Here is a 15,298-nt window from a genome sequence, read left to right as displayed (position 1 = left end):
GTCCCCTTCTTTCTTCTGACAGTGCCACCATTTTAGTTCAGGCTTTCATCACCTCACATCCGCCTATCTTAAGTCTCTGCTCACTCCAATCCACCCTCCATTCAGCCATTAATGTGATTTTCTGAAAACGCAGATTTGAGCATGTCTTACCGATTCATGACCCCCACCCCCAACTCAAGAAACTCATCTTATCAGCTTCTTATCATCTCTAGGAGCAAATACAAAATGCTCTGTTTGGCATTCAAAGCCCTTGATAACCAAGCACCCTTCTACCTTGCCAGTTTTCTAACACCTTACTCCCCAACGTGTACACTCTTTGATTCAGTGATGCTGGCCTCCTGGCTGTTCCATAAACAAGACTCTCTAGGCACCCATCATTCTCTGTGGCTGGCTCCCATGCCTGACTCTCTCCCTCCTCCACTTGGACTGATGACCTTTTTGGCTTCCTTTAAGCCCCAACTAAAACCCCATCTTCTACAGGAAGCCTTCCCTAATTCCTCTTAATTCCAGTGCTTTCCCTCTTTTTAATTATTTCCTATCTACCCTGTATATAGCTTGCTTTGTATATATTGTTTCTTTGCTGTCTTCTCCATTAGATTGTAAACTCCTTGAAAGCTAGAACTATCTTTTTGGATCCCCAGCACTTAACACAGTGCCTGGCACATAGTAGGTGCTTAATAAGTGTGTATTGATTCATTTCTCATTACCCCACCCAGGGTTTCTCCTGGGAAAATCAGAATATGGCTTGTGTCTCTTCAATTGTGCTTGGCTCCCTTGTAGGCACTTAAGTTAACTTCTCTTCCTCTTCTTGGAAAATAGTTAAAAATTTAGCATAAATGTCCCCTATGCTTTCATTGTCACCAAGACATATTTGAGTATTGTGATTTCAGGGCATCCTGCCTTCGACATGTTAGAATGTCATTGGCTGGTTCTCTCTGGTGGCGCAGGAGTTTCCTATTCTTACATCATCACGTCGGTGGCTTATTCTCATCAGGGCTCAAAAGCTTCCTTTCTTGGCACTTGGTAGGTGCTTAATACATGTTTGTTGATTGGTTGATTGATTGCAAAGTCCAGACAGAAAATAGCTGCAGTTGTCAATAGTTGGTCTCCTTTGGCTACACTGCTTGACCTGGCTATACTGATTGACAACCTATCTCATTGTCCAGGTATTTGTTTGGCATTGGGTTGCTGGCTGAACCCAATTCTCTCTCCCCAAATCCTTTGTATCTTCCACAGTCCCATCTTCTCTTTCCTTGAGGAACCTTTCTTTACAAGTCTTATCCTGAAGTAAATTCTTCCTTAGCAACATTTCTCATATATGCCGCCTTTTCTCTTCTGACACTTTTAGCACCCTGGTGCAAACTGTCACCTCATTCCTAGACTATTTCAGTAGCCTTCTAATTTGCCTATCTACCTCAAGTTTCTTTCCAATCTAGTCCATCATCTCCTTAGCTATCAAAGTGATCTTCTTCAAGTGCAGGTCTGACCATATCACTCCCTACTCAATAAATTTCAGTGACTCCCTTAGGCCTTCAGGATCAAATGTAAAATCCTCTATTTGACTTTTAAAGCTCTTCATAACCTGGACCTTCCTACCTTTTTAGTCTTCTTACAACTTCCTCCCTTCAACATAATTCTATGTAATGACGTTCCTCACACAGTGACGTTCCTCACACAGACACTCCATCTTTCAACTCTGCATTTTCACTGACTGTCCTGCATGTATGGAATTTTCTCTCTTCTTGTCTCCATTTCCTGGCTTTTGTGGCTTCCTTCAAGTCTTCATTTCTGGAAGTAGCCTTTATCTGTCCTTTTTAATGTTAACGTTCCCTCTGAGATTATCTCCAATTTATTCTGTATGTGTGCATACAAAAAAAAAATTGTATTGTGTGGGACTGTAAATGTTGTCATCTGAAAAAAAGAAAGGGTTGGGGGTAGGGTGGGAGAATACCCAAGTCTGATTAGAACTGCTCAGTAGTTTTTCTTATAAATTTTTAGAAAACCTCACAGAACTTTGCAATTTATTTTCTCAGTCAATGCATTAAAATGTCTCTTGGATTTCACATAAAAAATATATACAGGATATATTATACATATGATAAATCCTATATATACACATATATGTGTATGTATAGATATGGATTTGGATACACACACATATATATTTATACACACATATGTTCATAGTAGTTTACATTTGTCTCCCACCATCAAATTGTGAGTTCCTTGAAGACAGGGACTTTCTTTGTATCATCAGCTCTTAGAACTGTGCCTGACACTTAATAAATCCTTCTCAACTTGACTAGAGACTTTAATAATTAATTCCCAAGTACCCGCTTTTCCAGTTTTTTATTTGGGGATGTTGAAAATTTCCAGTGTTAGGTAGTTCACACAAGGTAACAGCTGCATTTTCCTCCTTCCTAATAACCTTCTCCAACACCTTCCCTACTGCCGATGCCCAAAGAAATATGCAGAATCCTTTCCATAGTCCTTAGATACCTACCAACATGACAATTTTAGTAAGGGTTCATGTCTGTTGCTGTATACCAGCCCTCCAGGAACTGGGCTATTTGTTCTACACAATGATAACATATTTTCTGGGCTCATATCTGTCTTGGTCTTTGTTGGGCTCTATCCTTAAAAGTACACTGCTTATGGAAGTAGACACCCCACCCCCACCCCAGCAATAATCTTGGATGAGCTACCAGATTTAACCTGGATCAGACCCTGACTTCTGGCAGAACCCTGACTAGGTTCAATCTTAGAGACTCCTCTCTCTTAATAACATCTGTGGCTCGTGACCTCACTCATGGTTTTGTCAGGGAATATTAGAATATGACTGGTGTCCTTTGACCCCAGTGTCCCTTAGTTCTCCATGAAATAGCCTTACAAAGATATTAAACAGAAAACTAGTTTATTTGAAGCAGCAATGAATACAGAAAAGATTTGAATCCAAACCCTTGGCAAAGCAATATGGAAAGCCCCTCGTGGTTAACTCTATTTTCTTCCCCAGAAGTTCATCTCATAGTGCCTGCAGACTTGTAGAACCACTTGATGGAGTTCCTGCACTGGGAGTGGAATCATGGGTGCTGAGGCAGCACTTGCCTTAAATCCTCTGTGGCAGGTCTATGGCTTCAATATTTAGGGTACAGCCCTCTCACTCTAATCTAAAACTCTTAAAACAGCACCCAAAATGAATCCTTTAGTGACTCTCCAGGGTTCTTTAATTATACCATCATATCATCTGTAAAATGTGCTTTACCTATGCTTATTCCTTAATTTCTTTTTCTAGTCTTCTTGCTATAGCCAACATTTCTAGTGCTGTGCCAAATAGAAGTGGTGACAATGGATATCCTTGTTTTACCTCTGATTTTATTGGAAAGGATTCTAGCTTATTCATATAAAGCTGGCTTTTGGTTTTAGATATATACTATCTATTATGTTAAGGGTAAGTTCATTTATTCCTATATTTTCTCATTTTTTTTAACAGAAATGGGTGTTGTATTTTGTCAAAGATAATTTTGGTTACATAAAATTAAGAAGTTTTTATACAAACAAATCCAACAGTTAAGATGAAAATGGAAATAATTAACTGGGAAAAATATCTTTGCAGTGAGTTTTTCTGACAAAGGTCTAATTTTTAAGATATACAAGTAACTGATTTAAATTTATAAGAATAAAAGTCATTTCCCAATTGTTACATGGTCTAAGGATATAAACAGGCAGTTCTCAAGAGAAGAAGCCTAGGCTATCTCATAGCCATGTGAAGAATGCTCCAAATCAGTAATTAGAGAAATGCAAATTAAAGCAATTCTGAGATTCCACTTCATACTCATCAGATTGGCAAAGATGACTAAAAATGAAAATGACAAATAGAGGGACTACAGGGAAACTGGTACATAAATTCACCATTACTGGACCTATGAATGGGTCCAACCATTCTGGAAAAAAAAAATTTGGAGTTATGCACAAAAAATTTCTAAGCAGTGCATGTCCTTTGACACAGCCATACCACCAACAGTCCTATATCCCAAAGAGATCAAAGAAATAAGAAAAAAGGTCCTATCTATACAAAAACCTTCAGAGCTCTCTCTCTCTGTCTCTCTCTCTCTGTCTCTCTTTCTCTCTTTTGGTGACAAAAAACTGAAAACTAAGGGAATGCCTGTCAATTGGGGAATGGCTGAACAAACTGTGGTGTATGAGTGTAATGGAATACTATCGTACTATAGGAAATGAAGAAAAAGATGATTTCAAAGAGACATGGAAAGACTTACATGAACTGATGCAGAGACTTATGTGAACTGATTTAAATAAAGATATATAAACTGAAAAACAATTTATACTATAACACCAATATTTCAAAAAAAGAACAGTTTTGAAAGACTTAAGAACTCTAATCAACTAAATAATCAGCCATGATTCCAGAGTACTGTTATAGAAGAACTCTGCCCAGTTCATGATAAAGAGATAATGGACTAACCAAATGGGAGAGCTCTTAGAATCTCATTTCCTAGCCATAATAAAAAATGTCCCTCTTGATGCCCTCTATATGTAGAATGACTATATTTTCAAAATCCAAAATTGAGGACTACAATCTGACAAAAGATTTTTTTTTCTCATTGGGAATTAATTTATTTGAAAAGTCTTACAAAAGTGTAGAAGTGAAGTTACATTTGGTCATTCATTGAATGAGTCACCTTGATTGCAAAGAATACAATTACGAGAAAGAAAAAAATCAGAATTCAGGGGAAAGTCCATTAGTAAGCACAGGATTTGCATTGTTATTTCTGTCATTCGTCTCCAGCTGAGGCTGAGGTATATTGTTCTATTAGGATTTATTGGAAGAGCTCAGCTTTTTCAGTAATTGTTTGTTCTTAATGTTTTCAAACATCTCTTGCCAAAGCTCTGATTAATTCAGTCCCATTATTGAGAGAGCTTTTACAGAGTCATTGGTCATCATGTAATATTCTGATCCCCTCGCCTTATTAAAAGTCACTGAAGATGACTCCTAAATCTGAGCATTGTACCTGGCAGTGAGAGGATATGTTCAAACATTCTCTTACTATTGTTCTCAAGAGAGAAATCTTCCATTTCATTTGACTGCCTCTAATCTATAGAACTTTTTGCCATATTTCATTTGGTTAGCATGTTGTCATTAAGACATAATATGAAGACACAACACTCTGATGGATCTGGGATCTCATTGATGTGGCCATTCCCTTTCGTGATGCAGTTCTATGTCCACCCATCCTGTTAGACTAATCTTATAAACCCATTACAGGGAGTCCATGCAGCAGCCTGGAGGTCTGCTTTGAGTTCTCCTGACATTTCAGGGATGCCAAAGGAACATAAAAGCTGTCCACAGACTGTCCCTTAATTCATAAGCAGCCCATCTTTTTTTTTTAGGAGTCCCTACATTTCTCTAATGCACTAGTCATAAATCTCTTCATTACCCTTGGGTGATCTTTAAAATTCAATTCAAAGTTCATTTAAAAAGGACATTAATCCACAAGGTGGAGAGAGTCCTATATCTTCTTTTTATTTTGAAATGCTTTTTTATATTACTGCCATTTCCCAATGCTTCCTGTGCTATCTTCCTCCTAGCCAAGGCCTCCTTTGTAAAAAGGTTTAAAACAAAGCAAAACAAAACACATTGGCTACGTCTGAAAATAGATTTCTAATTCTGAACCCATGGTTCACCATCTCTCAGCCAAAAAGTGGGAGGAATATTTTACCATCATTCAGAAGAACGATTTCTAAAAGATTCATATTTTCTCCATATCATGCCACTTAGGGTCTTTAATTAAATCTAAGGTGTTGATCAAGGCTATAAAGAATTGTCCTTTAAAGGTTTAGTGAATTTAGACAATGTAGAAATTCCCCATTACTATAGCACAAGATCCAAATTATAAGACATACTATCCTCAGTAGTTTTCCTCTGCAGTCTTTTAAATTTGAGGGTGTAAATCTTTGATCTTTTTCTTCTAAACCCATACACAAGTGCAAATATTCACATGAAGCTTCCAGTGCTGACATCGTCTACCCCTCCTTTTGGCAACAGTATCATGGGAAATAATGGCAACAGCAATAAGAATCAGAAAAATTTAGCATGAAAAATTCTCCCTCCAATCTGTTGTTTTTCTTTTAAATCTTGGTTTGATTTTTTTTTTTTTGGTATGGCATTTTCTATTTTTATATAATCAGACTGGGCCATCTTGTCCCCAGGAGTGATGAGACATAGAACTCTGGATTTAAAATCAGGATGTTTGGATATGAATTCCAACTCTGACACTACCTATATGACAACGGACAAGTAACTTCACCTCTCTGAGACTCAGTTTCCTTATTTGTAAAACAAGCATATGGCCATTTAAACTAGTTGTTCTAAGGAAAGTCTTTTGTAAACCTCAATACAATATAGAAATTTTATTATTTATAATTTAATCTATTCAATTCAATTTAGTTCTTTTTAAAAGGACTTATAATGATAAGATTTAAGTTCTTGACATTAATATTTTTTTTTCATACTGGCTGACAGTCAGCATCCACAAAGACAATAATGGGTTAAATTCTAGCTAGATTCAACTGTATAAGGAAAAATGCAAAGTTTTATATTCAGACTCAAGAAATCAACTTCAACATACAAGATGTTTAAGACATAGTTAGATTGTAGTTTCTCAAAAAGAGCTACTAGAGTTTATTGAGTAGGGGGTTAACATGATTGGATCAGATCCAGTGTGTAGGAGAACAAGAAACATAGGGAAGAGATCTTAGAGATCACTTAGTTCAATGCCCTTGTTTGACAAATAAGGACCAGGGAAGTGAGGGGATTTGCCCAAAATCACACCCATAGTAAGCAGCACAACTGGAATATGAACCCAGGTGTTCTGATTTGAGAGCCAGGCCTCTTTACAGTATATTAAACAGCTTCCTTTAGAAAGTTTATACCACAGGTATCCCTCACATTCTGTTTTTTTTTTAATTTAATTTAATTTATGAAATAAAAGACACATTTCCATAACATAATAGAATTAAAAAGATGATTGCACATGAAACTGCATGTGTATTATATACAATTTGCTATTCCTTCTAAATACATAATAAAGTTATCATGTAAATTTCTTTTTTTCCTTTTTCCCCCTTTTTTCTCCCCCTCCCCCCAGCCCTAGAGATGGCTACCATTAGACACAAATATGTGTGTGTGTGTGTGTATGTATGAAATATATACACACACACACACATATATAAAATCATTCTATACATACTTCTATTTATCAGTTCTTTCTCTGGATGCAGATAGTGTCTTCATACATCCTTTGTAGTTAATTTAGGTATTTATAATAGTCAAAATGACTTAGTCACTAAATGCTGTTCTTAAAGCAATATTGCTGTTACCGTATACAATGTTCTCCTGGTTCTGCTCATTTCGCTCTTCATTATTTCATGCAAGTCTATCCATGTTTTTTCTAAAATCAATGAGCTCACCATTTCAGTATTCCATCACGATCATCTACCACAACTTGTTTAGCTATTACCCAACTGACAAGCATCCCATCAATTTCCAGTGTTTTGCCAACACTAAGAGAGCTGCTATAAATATTTTAGAAAATATAGGTTCTTTTCCTTTTTCCCTAATCATGTTTGGAATAGACCTAGTAGTGGTATTGCTGAGTGAAAGGGTACAAACAGTTTAAAAACTCTTTGGGCACAATTCCAGATTGCTCTCCAAAATGGTTGGGTCAGTTTGTTATGAACTTATGTGTTTACCCCTACTGATTTGAGAGGCAGTGAAAATTGAGGTTTGCAACTATTTGTTGTTCAGTCGTTTTTCAGTTGTGTCTGACTCTTTGTGACCCCATTTGGGGTTTTCTTGGCAAAGATACTGGAGTGGTTTGCCATCTCTTTCTCCAGCTCATTTTACAGATGAGGAGCTGAGGCAAATGGGGTTAAGTGACTTGTCCTGGGTCACACAGCTGAGAAGTGTCACATTTGAACTTAGGTCCTCCTGACTCCAAGCCTTGCACTCTATCCACTGTATCAGCTTAAATCTATGATTGAGGCAGGGAGCTAGGTGGCAAGTCACCCATATGTTAAGTTTGGATATTACTGAAAACAACTGAACAATGACAACATGATTGAGGCACTTAGGTGATGTATTGGTTAGAATGCTGCACCTCAGGACGATCTGAGTTTGAACCCTGCCTCAGATACTTACTTGCTGAATGGCCTTGACAAATCATTTAATCTCTCTGTGCCCTAGTTTCCTCATCTGTAAAGTGAGGGAGTTGGAATCAATGACCTTTAAGGTCCCTCCCTTATAATTCTAAATCTATAGTACTATGGACCCTGAAGAGGCCATGAACCTCATCATTATTTTTGCTATGATGTCATTACTTCAAGAGTCTGATTTTCTTGATGTGAGGAATCCTTCCAGCTTAACACAACCCCTTAACAGCTTAAGTAGAGAGTTTCATGAGTTGCTGTGGTTAAAAATGAAAAAAAAAAAAAGAATTCTTCATTTGGTAATGACTTCCTTTGGTGGTATGCCTGATGGACCCAAGATACAGAATGAGACATATTTTTTGATGGGGCCAGTGTGGGAATTTGTTTTATTTGACTATGTATATTTATATGAGGGTTTTGTTTTCTGTTCATTTTTATCTTTTTAATTGATGGAGGTAAAGGGGGAGAGAAAAATAAATTCTGGTTAATTGAAAAAGAAAAAAAATAAATATTAACTGAAAAAAGAAACCCTTAGACTAGTGTTTGGATGACAGATATTCAGTCAAGTATTGGATCCATCTCTGAAACCTTTCCAGCTTGGCAGGATTGGCCAGAGCTTGTGCTTTGATGTTAGGGCCTATGAGACCCCAGGATCCTCTCCACACCAGGATGGGGCATCAGACAGGAGAACTTTAGTGGAAAGCCATAGTCATTATCATCACTATTACAATTACTATTACCTTTGGTTCTACTGCTCACCTCAACCCCAGTCTGTGGAATCCTGGAAGACTGATAGAGCGTTTATTAAGTGTTTGTGATGTACCAGAAGCTATGTTAAATGCTGGAGATACCAGTGCAAGAAAACTTGAATATAGTCATTCCTCTCAAGCAGCTAACATTCTAATAAAGGAAGACAAAACATAAAAGGGAAGAAAAAGAGGAGTGATGGGAGTGGGGTACTTGAGGGAAGGCAAATAATAAAAGCTAACATTTTATGTAACACTTGCGATGTGCCAGGCACTGTGCTATTTTATTATATTATAATAACATTACAATTATTATCTCATTTGATCCTCACAACAACCTTGGGAGGTAGATGCTGTTATTAGCCCCATTTTACAGATGAGAAAACTGATGCAAACCAAAGTTAAGTGACTTGCCCAGGGTCACACAGCTAGTAAGTGTCAGAGGCTGAATTTGAATTCAGGTCTTCCTGACTCCCCATTTGGCACTCTATTCACTGCACCAACCTAGTTGTCTGGTGAGAAGATGGAACAGTCTAGAGAATGAGTTGAGCTGGGAGTGAAATGAACAAGTGTGGGGCCTTTCATGAAATGGCAATCCTGGTCAGAGATTTACCAATCAGGAGAGAAGGCCCCAGGGTGAAGGCATCTCCAAGTGGGCAATACTGCTGGTAAGGAGGTGGAGCAGACCAGAGAATGAGCTGACCCTTCCCCATGTGAGCTTTGCAGATTCTGAAGCTCAGCCAACCTGCACAGAACTTATAGACAGGTACCCCAAGGGGCAAGCTTCTTCTAGAATCCTATCTTATACTTTCCCAACACCTCAGTCTTGAAGGAGTAATAAAGCTATCTCCCACCAGTAAGAAGAATCATTTTATCACATCTTTTGGAGAAGTTACAGAAAATAGAGGCAAGCTGGGGAGTTGGGGTGTGTGATCTTTGATACAGAGAGAAATCAGTCTCGTTTTGACTCTTTTGAGTGCTGGGTAGCAGTGAAGAGAGAGACCTGAAGCTCTCCCAGCAAAGAAGATGAGAGCAGGCTACGCCCTGTTTCACTACAAACTTTTTTCTGTATTTGAAAAGATCTCTTTTTTTTCAGAGACTTAAGGAAAAGATAAGGAGGTCTGGCTAGTAACATGAAAAGGTCACAAAAGTGTATCCATTTCCTCTATCTCTGCATGGTCCATGTTTTTTGGGACTCTGGAGTTGAACCACAGAATTTTAAGATAGAATGCTTGGCAACAAATCCCCTGAAATCCTCTGCAATCACTGAAAGGAAACTGCATTAATGCCAGGATTCGTTTTGAAGATAAAAATCATCTGCTCCTGCAAGGATGAACCAGCCTTGGCCTCATTTTAAAAGTAAATTACCTAATGTTCTTATCAGCCTTCAGCCCAATTGTACAAAGGCACTTTTTTGGGATGCTGACATCTGCCGAGCTATTTTTTTTCCTCTTGGAGTATCCAAATACTAAACAATGGGCATATTTAATCCTATTGATTCATTCTAATAGATAGAGAAAGATTTACTGAATCTCAGTAGAATATGCAGCTCTCCAGCACCCCTTCCCATAGACCAAAAGGAGGGTCAGGGTTTATATTTCTTTCCCTCAACCTGCTACCTGTATGACCTTGGACATGAACCTTCCTTTCTCTGGATTTCAGTTTCTTCATTTGGAATGTGAAGGAGTAGGATTAGCTCAGGGGTTCTTAATTTTTTGTTGTATCATGGACCTCTTTTGCAGACTGGTAAATAAAGCCTATGGACTCCATCTTAAAAGAATATTTTTAAATGCATATAAGAAAATACATAAAATAAGAAAAGAAACCAATTATATTGAAATACAGTTATCGAAAGATTGAGAAAACAAGTTCTCAGACCCCACGTTAAGAACCCTTGGACTAGATGATTTACAGTAGATATGTCAAACTCCCTGCATATGGGCTGCATGGGTCTACAAAACTCCAGGTTAAAATGCATTTGGGAAATGTTGAACAAAATAAATAAAAATATAATACAACAAAGGTAATGTTAATTTGTGGTTTTCTAAGTCAATATGTGGCCAGTAGGGATCCCTTTCTATTTGAGTTTGACACCACTGGTTTACAAGGTCCTTTCCAGTTCCAAATTCGAAAAGCCTAGTCACAGAGTTGTCCAAAGGAATTAACTATTTTTTTAGCATAATATTTTATTTTTTCCCCAGTTACATGTAAAGACAATTTTTAACATTCCTTTTTTAAAAAAAATTCTGAGTTCTGAATTTTCTCCCTCTCTCCCTAACTTCCCCCCCTCCCTGAGACAGTAAGCAATTTGATATAGGTTATACGTGTTCAATCATGCAAAACGTATTACCATATTAGTCATGTTGTAAAAGAAGACACAGAACCAAAGGAAAAAATCATGAAAAAAATACAGAAAGTGAAAAATAGTATGCTTTGATCTACATTCAGACTCCATCAGTTCTTTTTCTGGAGGTGGATAGCGTTTTTCATCACAAGTTCTTCGGAAGAATCAACTATTAATGATATAGGTCAGCGTTCATTTGTCCAAATGGTTTTATTTTGCTGGAATCTCTTTGTGCCAAACATTTTCTGAAATAAGTGGGCTTGGAAATATAAATACATTTTCTAATACAGGATTTTATGTAGCATCAGTGTTCATTGTAATAGGATTTGACCTATGATAAGACATGTTGAACGCATCATTTCTTCTTTGTTCAAAATTGTCTTTATATATCACAGGAAAAAATTTAGAAACAAATGTTTCCAACGCATATTGTTATTTTGGACCCAGGTTGTGATTCTTTTCTCCCTAAAAATAAAAACTGTGAGAAAACAATTTTAGGGGGCTAGCCATGTGTACAACATTCCAGGTGGCAAAAGAGGAAACATTAGGAAGTAAAGGTAAAAGAGAATGGGACCAGTCTGTCCATTAAGACACTATTACTTTCCACAGTATAAACAGGTAAACTCCCTTCAAAAATACATTTGCTGTCATGTAGTGGTGACTTCTGTAACCAGAGAACCAGGCCACCACATCACTCTTTTCAACTCAATGAGTAGGTACTAATTAAGCCAATGTCCTCAGAATGTGTTCGGTTTCTTACTGCTCTGACTACTGCAAAATTAGTTATTTATCTCTTCCTTTTGTCTTGGAATGAGACACAGCTATAGGCAAAGCTCTTGTCCATGAAGAGAAGGGCCTTTAGAGAGCTGATCTTTCTTCCAGTGGCATTTCCAGCTGGGGTTCTTAACATTTTCGGTGTCATGGACCCCTTGGGCAGTCTTGGTGAAGCCTCTAGATACCTTCTCAGAATAACCTTTTTAAATGCATAAAATGAAATAACACATGACATAGGAAACTAATTATATTGAATACAGTTTTCAAAGTAACAAAAAAAAAGATTTCACAGACCACAAGTAAGGACCCCTGTTCCCCTCTTGGTTCCTTGCCAGGCATCCTTTTCTCTTAGCATCTCCCCTCTCTGTGACAGATTTTAGTGGAAAGGACAGAAAGAGGTGAAAGAGGGGGTGTAGGTAAAAGGGAGGAGATGGGATTTGACCCTATCTTGTTCACCTTTGGCAAAGTCTTGCTTCTTTTTAAAGTCTCCAGCTGTTTTTCCCTAGTAGGGGAGCTGTTTCATGATAGGCTCAAAATGGGCAGCTAAATGTGCCATAGATCAGAGAACTCATTTGGACATGTTACAGTAAGGGGAATACTGGCGTTGGTTATGTAAGAGAGGCCCCCAGGAATAGGAGGCAGGAACAACAAGTATGCAATAGCATCTTATCACACAGTTTAGTGGAATAATAGGTGGGGGATGACAGTTTTGTCTGATGGGAACAAAGAGAATGAGTTGGGATCTAAAGGTAGGGGGAAAAGGGAGTAAAGAAGGAGGGAGTAGAAGGAGCTTATTAGTTAAGGACTTGAAAGTACATGGTTAGAAGTTTGTATTTTATGGGCAATTGCAAGCAACTTCAGGCACTGAGCAGAGGTATGACATGATCAAGGCAAAATTCAGGGAGATGAGTAGAGTTGCTACTGAAGTATAAGGTGGCAACTCTACTTTCTGACAGTTAATTAATGTCAACTGGTAAAAACTCTTATAGCCCTTATTATCACACACACACACACACACACACACACACACACATAACTCTTTTTGAAGAAGCGTCGCAGCCCACATAATTTTTACCAACCTTCCCACCATTATGATTTTGTTAGATTGTCTAATGTCAAAAAGAATGAGCCTCATAAGGCTATTAATACCACCAGTAGTCCCAAGTTTCTGAGTTTTCATTCTTATTAAAATTCCTAGTTACCTGAAGCTTCTGTCCCTTCAGATGAAGGCTTGAATTGTTTTTCCCCCTCGGGCTATGGTTCAACATAAATTCATGAGAGTATTTTCATAGACATCATGGCATAATGAGAAGTGCATGGTATCTGAAGCTGGAAGGCTTGGGTTGAGATATCAACTGTGATTCTTCCTGGCTCTGTGACTTTGGGCAAATTCCTTAACCTAGGTGGCTCACTGGTTAGAGTACAGGGCCTGGAATCAGGAAGACCTGAGTTCAAATCCAGCCTCAGATACTTACTAGTTTCGTGACCCTGGGCAAGTCGCTTAACCTTGTTTGCCTCCATTTCCTCATCTGTAAAATGAGCTGGAGAAGGAAATGGCAAATCACTCCAGTATCTTTGCCAAGAAAACTGCAAATGGGGTCACCAAGAGTCAGACACAACCGAAATGGTTGAACAACAATAAAATGAGGCTAATAATACCTATGCTATCAACCTTACAATGTTGCAAAGAAAGCATTTTTTTAGAAACCTGAAAGCATTATAGAATTGTGAGCCAAAATAAATATGAATGGATGCTACTATAAATAACTAGAAGTCCTTTCCTAGCACAAAGTTAAGACAATGTTCTTTGAGGAAGGTCTTTTATGATCATGCTGCTCTGATGTTATTCACACCTTCTGTTAAATCTAGGATGGGGAGGGAAATGCACATATTCCTCACATTAAAAAGTAGTTGCATCCAAGTCTTCCAGCTCCAAGCACTGTTCCAGCAAAGTTGAGACTAAAGTAAATTTCTGTAAATTGTCTTTTATTGTAAAAGTGGAGATACTTTCCCTTGGGGTAAAAAGTTTCCTAATAATAATAACTGACTCTGTAGTGCTTTTCAGATTTTCAAAGTACTCTGCATATGTTGCTCAGGTACTTTCAATCATGGATGCCCTGAAAGCTACCCTAGGCTTAAAGTATGCATCTGGGTCAGCATCTACTCAAAACCACAGCTCAGAAGAAGCACTCACAGATAATTCTTTTTTTACCCTTTAGACTAACCATAATACACATTGTCTCAATGTAAACGACTTTTAATTAAAGAAAATTTAAAAAAATGTCAAGGATACCACCCCATTCCCACCCCCAGAAAGAAAAGAAAACTCTCCAGATCAACATGTCACAGTGAGGAGAGAGAATGGGGTAGATGGGGCACATGAGTGATGGTGGCCCCGAGCATGGAGAAAGCACATACATTGTCAGTGGTAGCCAGGGTGCCATGAATGTGGAAATATATGTAGTAAGGGTAACTCATGATCTTAAGATAATGTTCCTGCTACAACTCTATTCTACCTCCCATGAATCTGCTGAATATTCCCTGAAAGATCCATGGATATCATCTGATTGTCAGTGATGTCATTAAACTTCAGGATACTATGCTGCACTGGGTAATGTAATTTTATTTGCTATTCAGCCACCTGTTAGTCCTCTGCACCTAGGCTGCTTTCTGTGGATGCTCTGACACTTTCTACTGCTACCCTTTGGTCTTCTTCTGATTTGGAAATGCTAAATGCTTTTTTTATTTTAATTATCACAAGAGGGGCAGCTAGGTGGCCCAGTGGATAAAACACTGGCCTTGAAGTCAGGAGGACCTGAGTTCAAATTTGACCTTAGACCAAACACTTGACACTGACTAGCTGTGTGACCCTGGGCAAATCACTTAACCCCAATTGCCTAAAAACAAAAAAAAATTGTCACAAGGAAGGGTTTTTGGCTCTTTTAGCACATAGCCTCAGACCTATCTCGCTCTTTTGGAATTAAAACTTCCAAACCCCTGCCAGCCAATTGGCAGAAGCCCCTAGGTTTAGTTTTTGAACTCCTTTGATTCTACCAGAGCTGCTGCTCTGTGAGCTTAGTTCCTCATTTGACTTACAGTTGGAAAATTCCTTTCAGTTTCTTTCTACTTGTGGTACATACAAACTTTGAGTCAGTAATTTTGAAGAGCAAGGCAGAGATAGTGACTTTTTGTACTGTATTTCCACCAAAAA

Source organism: Vombatus ursinus, unplaced genomic scaffold (assembly GCF_900497805.2).
Source record: "Vombatus ursinus unplaced genomic scaffold, bare-nosed wombat genome assembly UNPS02014813.1, whole genome shotgun sequence".
In the NCBI taxonomy this organism is placed as follows: Eukaryota; Metazoa; Chordata; class Mammalia; order Diprotodontia; family Vombatidae; genus Vombatus; species Vombatus ursinus.
Note: the sequence above shows the minus strand (reverse complement) of the source record.